Genomic DNA, 10,221 nt, shown 5'->3' on the forward strand with positions numbered 1-10,221 from the left:
TTGAAAGAATATTGATGTCATGAGCTCAGTTATTCAGAGGCCAACTAATCCAGTTTGTGAGTTACGTAAGCACGTCAGTTTGCGCTCCTGACACTAGAAATCTGGTCAAATTGCCGCCACAAACAGGACCATCAGAGACAGGGAGAGGGGTGAGACTAAAAACGAACAACCCCGGGGGTTTGCGGCTTCTGATAACCGAGGATTAACTCCTACTGGATTAACCCTCCTGCAGATAACTATAAACTCTCCACCAGATACAAAAGAAACAACTGCCTGAAGGCCCCAGAGAGCAACCCAAAGCAGGTCAACCCTGGAGGGGAACCAAATCTACACTTGGAAGAAGGAAAAAGCACTGGTGAGCTTTCCTTTGTTTAGAGGTTTCATCTGAGGGCAGACCCCTGTCAAGCTAAGTAAGATGCTAAAACTCAGATAGAAAATCTGCAGCCGTGTTGGCCTCAAGAACCGGCAGGGTTTGGGGTGACCACAGAATTATAAAGTGAAAGAGCTATTTCCTGAAGGGAAACAGCCATGGGAGGACAGGCCTAAATTCTGTGTATGAAGTCTGTTCAAGATGCTGGCTGATCCCTGACCTGTGCATGTAGGAGGCAGACTCCACGCAGCCCAGTTAAAGTTAAACAGCTGAACTGAGAATTCTGCGGCTGCCCACCCAGGGGAAACAGTTTGGAGTTTGTATCCAGTCAAGTTTGCTGACAGCTAATCAAACAAATAAACAAAAATCCTCTTCATAAAAATGTAACTCAGGAAAGTCAGTAGAAGGGAGGAAATAATAAAGACACAGGCACAAATCAATGAAATAGAAAAACAAAAGGGGCTGAGTGGTTAACTTCGCACGCTCCACTTCGGCAGCCCAGGGGTTCACCAGATTGCATCCTGGGTGTGGACCTAGCACCACTCATCAAGCTGTGCTGAGGGGGCGTCCCACATAGCAGAGACAGAGGGGCCTATAACTAGAATATACAACTATGTACTGGGGGGTTTTGGGGAGAAGAAGAAAACAAAAAAAGATTGGCAACAGATGTTAGCTCAGGTGCCAGTCTTAAAAAAAAACAAAAAAAGAAAAAGAAAAAAGCCCAAAAGTAGGTTCTTTAAGAGGATCAACAGACCTGATAGACGTGAGTATACTGCTCAAGAAAAAAAAGAGTGAGAACACAAATTACCAACATCAAAAATGAAAAAGGGGATATACTACAGATCCTACAGACACTAAAAGTTTAATAAGGAAATATTATGGAGAACTTCATGCCAATAAATTTGACAATTTAGTGAACTTGACAAATTCTTTGAAAAAATACACCTTACAAATACTGACACAAGAAGAATAGAATAACCCCATGTTTATTGGAGAAATAGAAGTAATTCTCAAAATCTTATCTGCAAAGAAGAACCCAGGCCCAAATGGCTTCACTGGTGAATTCTGTCAAATATTTAAGGAATATTTAATATTTAATTTTACCCAAACTCTTTCAGAAAATAGAGGAGGATGGAATTTGTTCAAGTAATTTTATTAGGCAAATACCCTGACACCAAAATCTGACAAAAACATTATAAAAATGGAAAATCACAGGTCAATATCCCTGCTGAATAAAGATGAAAAATCCTTAACAACTAATAGCAAATCAAGTCCAGCAATATAAAAAGAAAGAATAATATAAAGAAGTTAAGTTTATAAACAAGCCACATGTAAGTTACAGACTGGGAGAAAATATTTCCAAAATGTATATCTGACAAAAGATTGGAATCCAACAGATATATATATATATAAATTACACAAATTTATATATATATATCAACTAATAATTTATATAAATTACATATATTTGCATATATTTATATCTGACAAAAGACTGGAATCTGAGGTTTCAGTCTTTTGTCAGATACAGCTATATGAAATATATATAATTTATATTAATATATGTATTTAAAACTCTTACAACTCAACAATAAAATTTTAAAAAACAAATTTAAAAAAGGAAAGCAAAAGATTTGAGATGACACTTAACAAGGGAGGATATACAAATGGCTAAGCGTATTAAAAGGTGCTCAAAGTAATTGTTGGGGAAATGAAAATTAAAACAAGTCACAGAACGACGTATTATCAGAGACCCACTAAAATGTTTAAAATTTTAAAAACTGCCAACAAGTGTTGGTGAGGACGTGAAGGAATTGGAACTCTCATATATGACCGGAAGGAGTGTTAACTAGTACAACCACCTTTGGAAAAAGTTCCAGCAGTTTCATATAAAAGTAACATACTAAACTAAACTAGAGCTAGCATTCCACTCTTAGGGTTTGAAAGTACATGTCCTCAAAAATTTAGGTACAAGAATGTTCGCAGCAGCTTTACTCAGAATAGCCAGGAAGCAGAAATAGTCCAGTGGTCCATCAACCCAGGAATGGATAAACAACTATGGAATAGTCACACGACGAATACTCCTCAGCAATAAAAATGAATGAACCTCAGAAGCATTAAGCGGAGTGAAAGAAGTCTTGCACAAAGGAGTTCGTGCTATGTGATTTCATTTGTAAGAAATTCTTGAACAGGTGAACTAAGCTATGGTGAAAAGTACTGGAAAAGTGTTTGCCTCTAGAGGGATGGTGGTGAGCACTGACTGGGGAGCGGCATGCGTGAGTTTTCTGGGGTGACAGTAACTCACTGTGTTTTCATAGGGGCTCACTGCAAAAAAATATCTTAAGGTATATGCTTTTGTCAAACTCATTTACACTAAGATTTCTACATTTCACCATATGTGTATTTTACTAGAAAAGAAAAATAGAATCCTTAAAAAATGTTGAACTCCAGCCAATGATATGCATGCCCTTGTGTATTTGGGGGTGAAATGCACTGAAATTTGCAACCTACTTTAAGAAGTACAGAAAACACAAGAGATTGATGGATAGATAGAGAGATGGATACATGAATAAATTGATATAATAGAACAATTTTAAAAATATTAATTTTAAAATCTAGCTGGTGAGTATATGGTGTTTATAATCCCTTCATCTTTATTATATGTTTTAAAATTTTCTTAGCATATGTTTTATATTTTATAATTAAATGTTGGGGGCAGAAGAATGAACATCTCTACTTGTTAGGAGCTCTAGTGTCTAGCGAAAAAGATATGATAGGAAGAAAGGCTGAAACAAATGGGCAAAATGAAGTTTGGGATTCCCTCTGCGTTTTAAGCTCCCATTTTCTTCTCTGTCCAATAGTTCAAATAACGGTCAGATATTTCTTTCATATTCTTGTGTTCATGTGTATATAAATATTTTGAACACTATATAAATATCACTCCCACAAAAAATGAAAATTTCTATGAGGCTTTCACATTTCTTAATGCAACTAAAAATATAAAAGTTAAAATGAAATAAATATACTCCCTGTCTAACCACAGGAAGTCTGGAGGGACAATTTGTGTCTTCTTGTTCTCATAGGCGTTTAAAAGACTAGTGTTCCCAGGTGTTCAAGCCCCACATAGCGTTTTGTGTGGACTTTCGGATCCAGTGCGATGCTACACCCAGAATGCTCCACTGGTCATTGACTTGGGCCCACTGGAGTCTTTCTGTCTCCTCCTCCTCCTCCTCCTCCTCACTCCCATGGCCATCCATGTTTTGATCACAGTCACTGTCAACAGATGTGACGTCCACATGTCTCCCTGAAGATGTTAGAGATATAAAATGTATTCCCATAGTCACAACATAAATCCCTAGAAAACCTCGACCAAAAATTTCTTCTCCAAGATTATAACGTGGCTCTTTCAAATAATAGCAAATTGAAAAAAAACATGTAAACAGCCTTTGAGGGTTTACTGCAGTGGAACTCAGACTCTCCCTGGGTTTTGTCTTTTGTTTTATTCCTTTGTAAAAAATTTTATATTATTATTTTTTAATTGTGGTAAAATACACATAAAAATTACCACTTTAACCATTTTTAGTGTCCAGTTCTGTGACATTAAGTACATTCACATTGTTGTGCCATCATCACCATCATCCATCTCGAGAACTTTTTCTTCTTCCCAAACAGAAACTGTATCCATTACGCAACAACTTCCCATCCCCCTCTCCCCACAGCCACCATTCTACTTTTGGTCTCTATGCATTTGACTATTATAGGAACCCCAGATGAGTGAATCACACAATATTCATACTTTCATGACTGGCTTATTTCACTCAGCATAACGTCCTCAAGTTTCATCCATGTTGTAGCATATGTCAGAATTTCTTTCCTTTTATGGCTGAGTAATATTCCATTGTCTGCACACACCATATTTTGTTTATCCATTCATCTGTCAATGGACACCTGGGTTGCTTCCACCTTCGGCTATTGTAAATAACCCTGCTATGAACATGAGTGTACAAATTTCTATTCCAGGCCCTGCTTTCAATTTTTTTCAGTGAAATTGGGTGGAATTCCACCCAGAAGTGAAATTGTTGAATCATCCTTAGGTTTTTGTCTGCATTAGAAAGACCAGTTTGGGGGGCTACAAAAATTGTGTTTGGAGCATGTAATAAAATTTAGTATCATACAAATTAAATTCAGTTTGAAAACTCTTGGGTTTTTTTTTTTTTTTTTTGCCTTTAAGAAAACCCTTTTATTATGGAAAAATATCAAACCTAGCCAAAAGTTTAGAAATACAAGGCTAACAAATCTATATGTACCCAAGTTTAATTTCTTTACCCTAAAGTGCTGCTATCCTTGGAAAACTATATATTGTCACAACTCCACCTATAAACTGAAGACACAATTTTTAGATGGTGTGTAATTCCTGGAGATATAGAAAGACGGCGTAAATGTACAAAGAGATGCTTGTTTGTCTTCTTAAGTCATTTCAGAAAGCTTTAAAGATTTCCAAGCTGTGTTTCTTTAAAGCTCATCCCTCTAACTTACAGCACACACACCCTGCAGTCCCAGCCGTGAGCTCCTGATATTTAAATGAAGACACTTCTGGGGAGCAGCTTGAAAACCCTATTGAAAGCATCTGGTGGTTAGAAGGGGCTAATTAGATTGGTCAGGACGTATAAGATCAGCACTATTAGGGCTTACGGGGTCAAAGGACAAAGCACAATAAAAATTGACAAACAAATGTCCATAAAACTGCAGTCAGCTGTAAAAATAAAATAAAGATAATAGTCTGCAGTGAGGATGAGGAGCCACTTTGGGAGAAGAATGGCATTCCCTAAAATGGTGCACCCCGCTAGGAGCGAAGCCGGGCTGGGGTGGGCTCTGAGCCGAGCGCAGTGGCTTTGCAGGGAGCCCAGCCGGCTCCTCATTGGACGAAGACTCACATCAAAGGCGGTGGGGGAAACCCCAGCCAGCGCTGATGCTAACAGGACTGGAGTGGACTGAACTGACTTTTGAAAGCGATCAAATGATTTCTGTGGACGATTTGGGAAGGAAAGCAAAGCAGTTTGACATTTTCCAAACACCTGGGAAATAATTAATATTTTAGAAAAGCTCCAGATGCATGATTATAAGAATGTGAAAAAAATGTATACTCGTGCTAATTAATAGCAGTGTGAAATTAGACAAGTTATTTAACCTGTTTCCTCATCTGTAAAATAGAGTTCCTTGCAGTTATTCATTAAATCAACCACCATGTGCAACATATGTTCTGGATGCTAGGGGTCCAAGAGACAAGATCCCTATTCTCATGAAGCTTAGATTCTAATGAAGGGAGACAGATAACAAACAAGTAAACAAATAATAAATGAGATGGTTTTGGAGAGTGGCAGGTGCTATGAGAAAAATAAAATGACAAGAAGGAGTATGTAAACATTAAGTGGGGGTATTTCAGGCAGTGAGAATACTCAGTGCAAAGGTCCTGAGGCAGGAAGGGGCTTAGAGGATTTCAAGAAGAGAAAAAAGGACAATGTGGCTATAGCTCAGTGAGCAAGTTGGAGCAGATAGGAGAGTAGCCAAAAGTGTTCGATGAGGCCGTTTGAGAAGTGAGGAATGGGTAAGTCTTATAGAGTGGTGCAAGGAGTTTGAATTTTATTCTAAGTTTAATGGAAAGCCTTGAGAGAGTTTTATGCAGGGAGTGGCATGATCTGATTTACACTTTTGAAAGATTATCGGGCTGCTGAGAGGAAAGTGGAGAGTAGGAAGCTAAGAGTGGCAGAAAAGAGACCAGTGAGAAGGCTAATTCAGAAGCCTGTCCAAGCAAGACAAGACGGGGGCCTGCAATGTAGTAGAAATGGAGAATTATGTCCAGATATGAGAAATATTCCAGAAATAGAGCCAAACAGGCTCACTGAATATGGGTGGTATGGGGAAGAAAGCATTTTAACAATCCTGACGTCATAGAGGGCTGTGGGAATGAAGCGAGTATCGGCTCCCTGGTAACTGTCCCTTGACCAGAAGAGGGGAGAAGGATCCTGGAGGGGCCAAACTCTGGCTGGGGGTTGGGTCAAGGCCGCTGCAAATGGGCATCCCGGGATTTGCCTTCTTAGCTCTCTAAGAGGATTGATGAGCTTCAAGGCCATCATCCCCTCGAGATAAATGTCTCCTGTGCTCCCCCAGACGCTCTGAATTCAATTAGTTTAATTAGAAAACAAGTAAAGAGGAATTATCTTAATATAGCTTTGCTCCTAACAACTTAAAAAAAAAGCCCATTTCTTTGGTGGAAATCCAAGTTTCTCTCTTTTATTTACATGTTCTGAGACTATGTTCCAGTTTTTGGCAAAAAAGGTGGACATCTCTTACCCAGGAGATCATACTTGAGTTTTAATAATAATAATAAACACTTTCGGATTTCTTCACTCTTTAATGAATAGGAGCACTGAGATGCTAGTGAATATTTAAAAACAATTCATCGGGGAAGAGAGGAAGAACGCCTGATTTTGGTTTTTTTTTTGCCAATTTCTGGGTGAAAATACTTCCACTATGGCTGATTTCAAACTATCAGTGTGTCATCACTGGACTCAGAGCTGGGAGGAGATGCTCACCATTGGCTCTCACAGACCAGTAAGAGCTGATTCCAGCACACCGATGGGGAGAAATATCATTCATTTGCCAAAAATGCCCTGCATGTCTGTTGCCAAGGGATTTTTCTCTCTTTGTGTTGGGATGGGCTTCAAAAGCAAGGTCAAGAGTTTTGTAACTGGATCGGTAACTGATTGGGGAGTAGTGTGAAGAGTAACTTCATCATGTTTGTACAATAAACAGATTCCTCCAGGATTCATGCTCAGACTTACTTGAACCACATGGGACATCGTTGCGTGGATGGTGGGAGCTCAGCATGGCAGTGGTAAAGCCACAGCAGCGTAATGAGGGTCAGGGGTCCACAGACTGGCCTCTAGTCTGAGACCTGGACAGACGTTCCGTCTCATCTTGGGCAAACCACTTAATTTCTCTGGGCGCACATTTCCACATCTACAAAGGAAAGGTGTGGGCTAGAAATTGAGAGAGCAGGCAAGATCATCACCAAGTTTTCCCTTCTAAGTCTTAAACATATGATTCTCTGAAATAGCAGAAAACCAAATCAGAGACTAGTTTTAGGTGATGCTGTTCTCCAGAATATTATAACTGGGAAACAGTGGGAATGCCAGAGGAGGACGGACCTCTTGCTAATTACTAGGTGGTCTGCAGCGAGCTGTGGTCCCTGTTCTTACACAAAAGGGGGTCTTCCAAACAGGGTATTACTGCTGGGAAACACAAGAGCTCCCAACTGCCGTTGGTTTCCTCTTGTACCGAGATGAATTGTCTGTTACCATATGCCCATCTGAGAGGGCTCTCAATTCAGCCAGAAATGCCTCCGTGAGGCCCGTCTCTTCACTGGCTTACATATTTTAGCCACAATTATGTGATGGGGTTATTATCCACTGCAGTGTCCTTATACCAACATTTACTTCAATTTAGTCCGAAAATACCAGAGATACTCAGATTATCATACTGAGGAGGAAACTGATGTATAGAAAGAAAGTATGTTGGGGCTGGCCCGGTGGCGCAGCGGTTAAGTTAGCACATTCAGCTTCTTGGCAGTCCAGGTTTCGCTAGTTCGGATCCCAGGTGTGGACATGGCACCGCTTGGCAAGCCATGCTGTGGTAGGCGTCCCACGTATAAAGTAGAGGAATATGGGCACGGATGTTGGCTCAGGGCCAGTCTTCCTTAGCAAAAAGAGGAGGATTGGCAGCAGTTAGCTCAGGGCTAATCTTCCTCAAGTGATCAAAGTATGTTGATCATTTGTGTCAATTTTATGCGGTGGCCAAGGATATTATTAGTTGTCTACTTGTAAAAATGGGGTTGCTGATAAGTATCTCTAAGAACTCTTTCCTAATACGTCTTCTGTGGTGGTTCAACAAGGAAAATGTTTTATCGATAAGGAAGATTCAGTAGAGAGAGGTGAACAGAGCGTCTTTTATCTCTGTACCCAATATGTCAGTACTACAAAGAGAGTTTAGCTGTTGATTTTTTTTGGAACCATTGTCAGGAACTTGCATATTGTGCCTGTGGCATACAATATACACTATAGTATAGGGGCAAATTCATAGCATCAAAGGCAGACAAAACAAATGACACATGGTAGAGGCTTAAAAATACGTTGTTCACAAACCAATGAGAGTGAATGGGAACTCTGAGAACAGAGAGAGAATTCCCCAAACTTTATGAAACAGCCTCAGGAAGTTGAATGGTATACTTAATTTATATTTTTTAGTATATCTGTCATCATTACAATTGACTAAATAAATTATAGACTGACCAACAAACCTTTTTCACTCCCACATCACTCAAATTCTGAACCATATTATTCCTGTATCCTTTGACTCCCAAATTTTCTTACTTTAATTAATCTGCTAGTTCTCTTATAGCCACCGGAGAATTAATAGTGCATATGTATATACTCAACACCGTGTTGGGAGGTAGTAGACACAGTGGTTAGTCGATGAGTTCGTGAAAAAAAGACCTGGGTTCAAGTCCTGGCTCCACCTGAAGCCAGCTGGGCAACCTCGGGCAAGTGACTTAACCTCTCTGTGGCTCAGATTCCTTATCTGTAAAGTGCAGGTAATAACAGTGTCTACCTCACAGGGTTATCGTGAAGCCTAACGAGGTAGTCCATGTAGCGTATTCAGAAGAGTGCCCACTGGCATATTCTGTAGTCAGTATTCAATAAATAATAACTGTTACCACATATTGTTTTTAACTTGACAGTTGAGTTTGTTGAACTGCAGCGTGTGCGTGTGTTTAACGACTGTATGAGTTGTGTTTTGCTCTGGCTGCTACTGAAGTTAAGTTGTCTTCCCTGACACGTTCATCAGCCGGCGGGAGGACACGTCCTGCAGTGTGGTCTGGGCCGGGGGAAGTCATTGCAGGATGAAACTGCATCTACCAAGGGGATTGTCTGGGTGCAGACAATCGAGGTGGTGTTATACACTTTACGAAGTGATATCCCATAGGCACTTAAACGGACCTTTTTTGCCCAAACCTAAAACATCGCTTCAAGGTGAAGTTACTGAGGCTGTGGTCAAATGGCATCGACTCTCTTGTGAACGTTTGCACACCCAGGGCACGGGGAATTCACTCGACAGATGCCCATTTCTCTCAGGAGTGTTGTGGGTGAAGCAGCCCACCCAGAATGGTTCCAGAAGTGGGACCTCCTGCGTACGTCCAAGATAAAAGAGCTACCTTATGCCACAACTGCGCATGATTGCTGGTTACATTTAGATTTCTTGTTCTTCATGTAAGCCAGTCCCTATCCCCTTTCTCCTCCCCAAAATCTCTCTCCCAACTGATAGAATTATCATTCTATATTGTCCTTCCCACATCACGCTCTGAACACCCCCACATGCCCCAGTCACCTCCTCTCTCCTTACTTCTGAAGATGTTTCTCCAAGTCATGCCAAGTGTAAAGGGGCGTTAGCTGTGTGTAAGTTCAGCCTGCAGGTGGGGGCTGGGAGGAGGGAGTTTTTTGGGTCCACCTAATGAATTAATGAATTAAACAGAGGCGGAGTTCAGAAGCCAGGCTCCTTACTTTTGCTGGAGCTGGGCTGATTATGCGCTGGCGTAACTGCTGGAAAAATGCAGCTTCATGCTGGAAGAATTAGGGACATGGCCGAGTCCATTCATCTTCCCTAATCGAGTTCTTGGGAAATACACATGTAGATTAGCCCCCAACAATGACCCCCGGCTGATTGCTTGGAGTACCCTCCACCGTGCCCACAATGGTCTTGACTAGCTCTTTATGTCGCGCACAAAGGAAGCCCCA

Source organism: Equus asinus, chromosome 7 (assembly GCF_041296235.1).
Source record: "Equus asinus isolate D_3611 breed Donkey chromosome 7, EquAss-T2T_v2, whole genome shotgun sequence".
Lineage (NCBI taxonomy): Eukaryota > Metazoa > Chordata > Mammalia > Perissodactyla > Equidae > Equus > Equus asinus.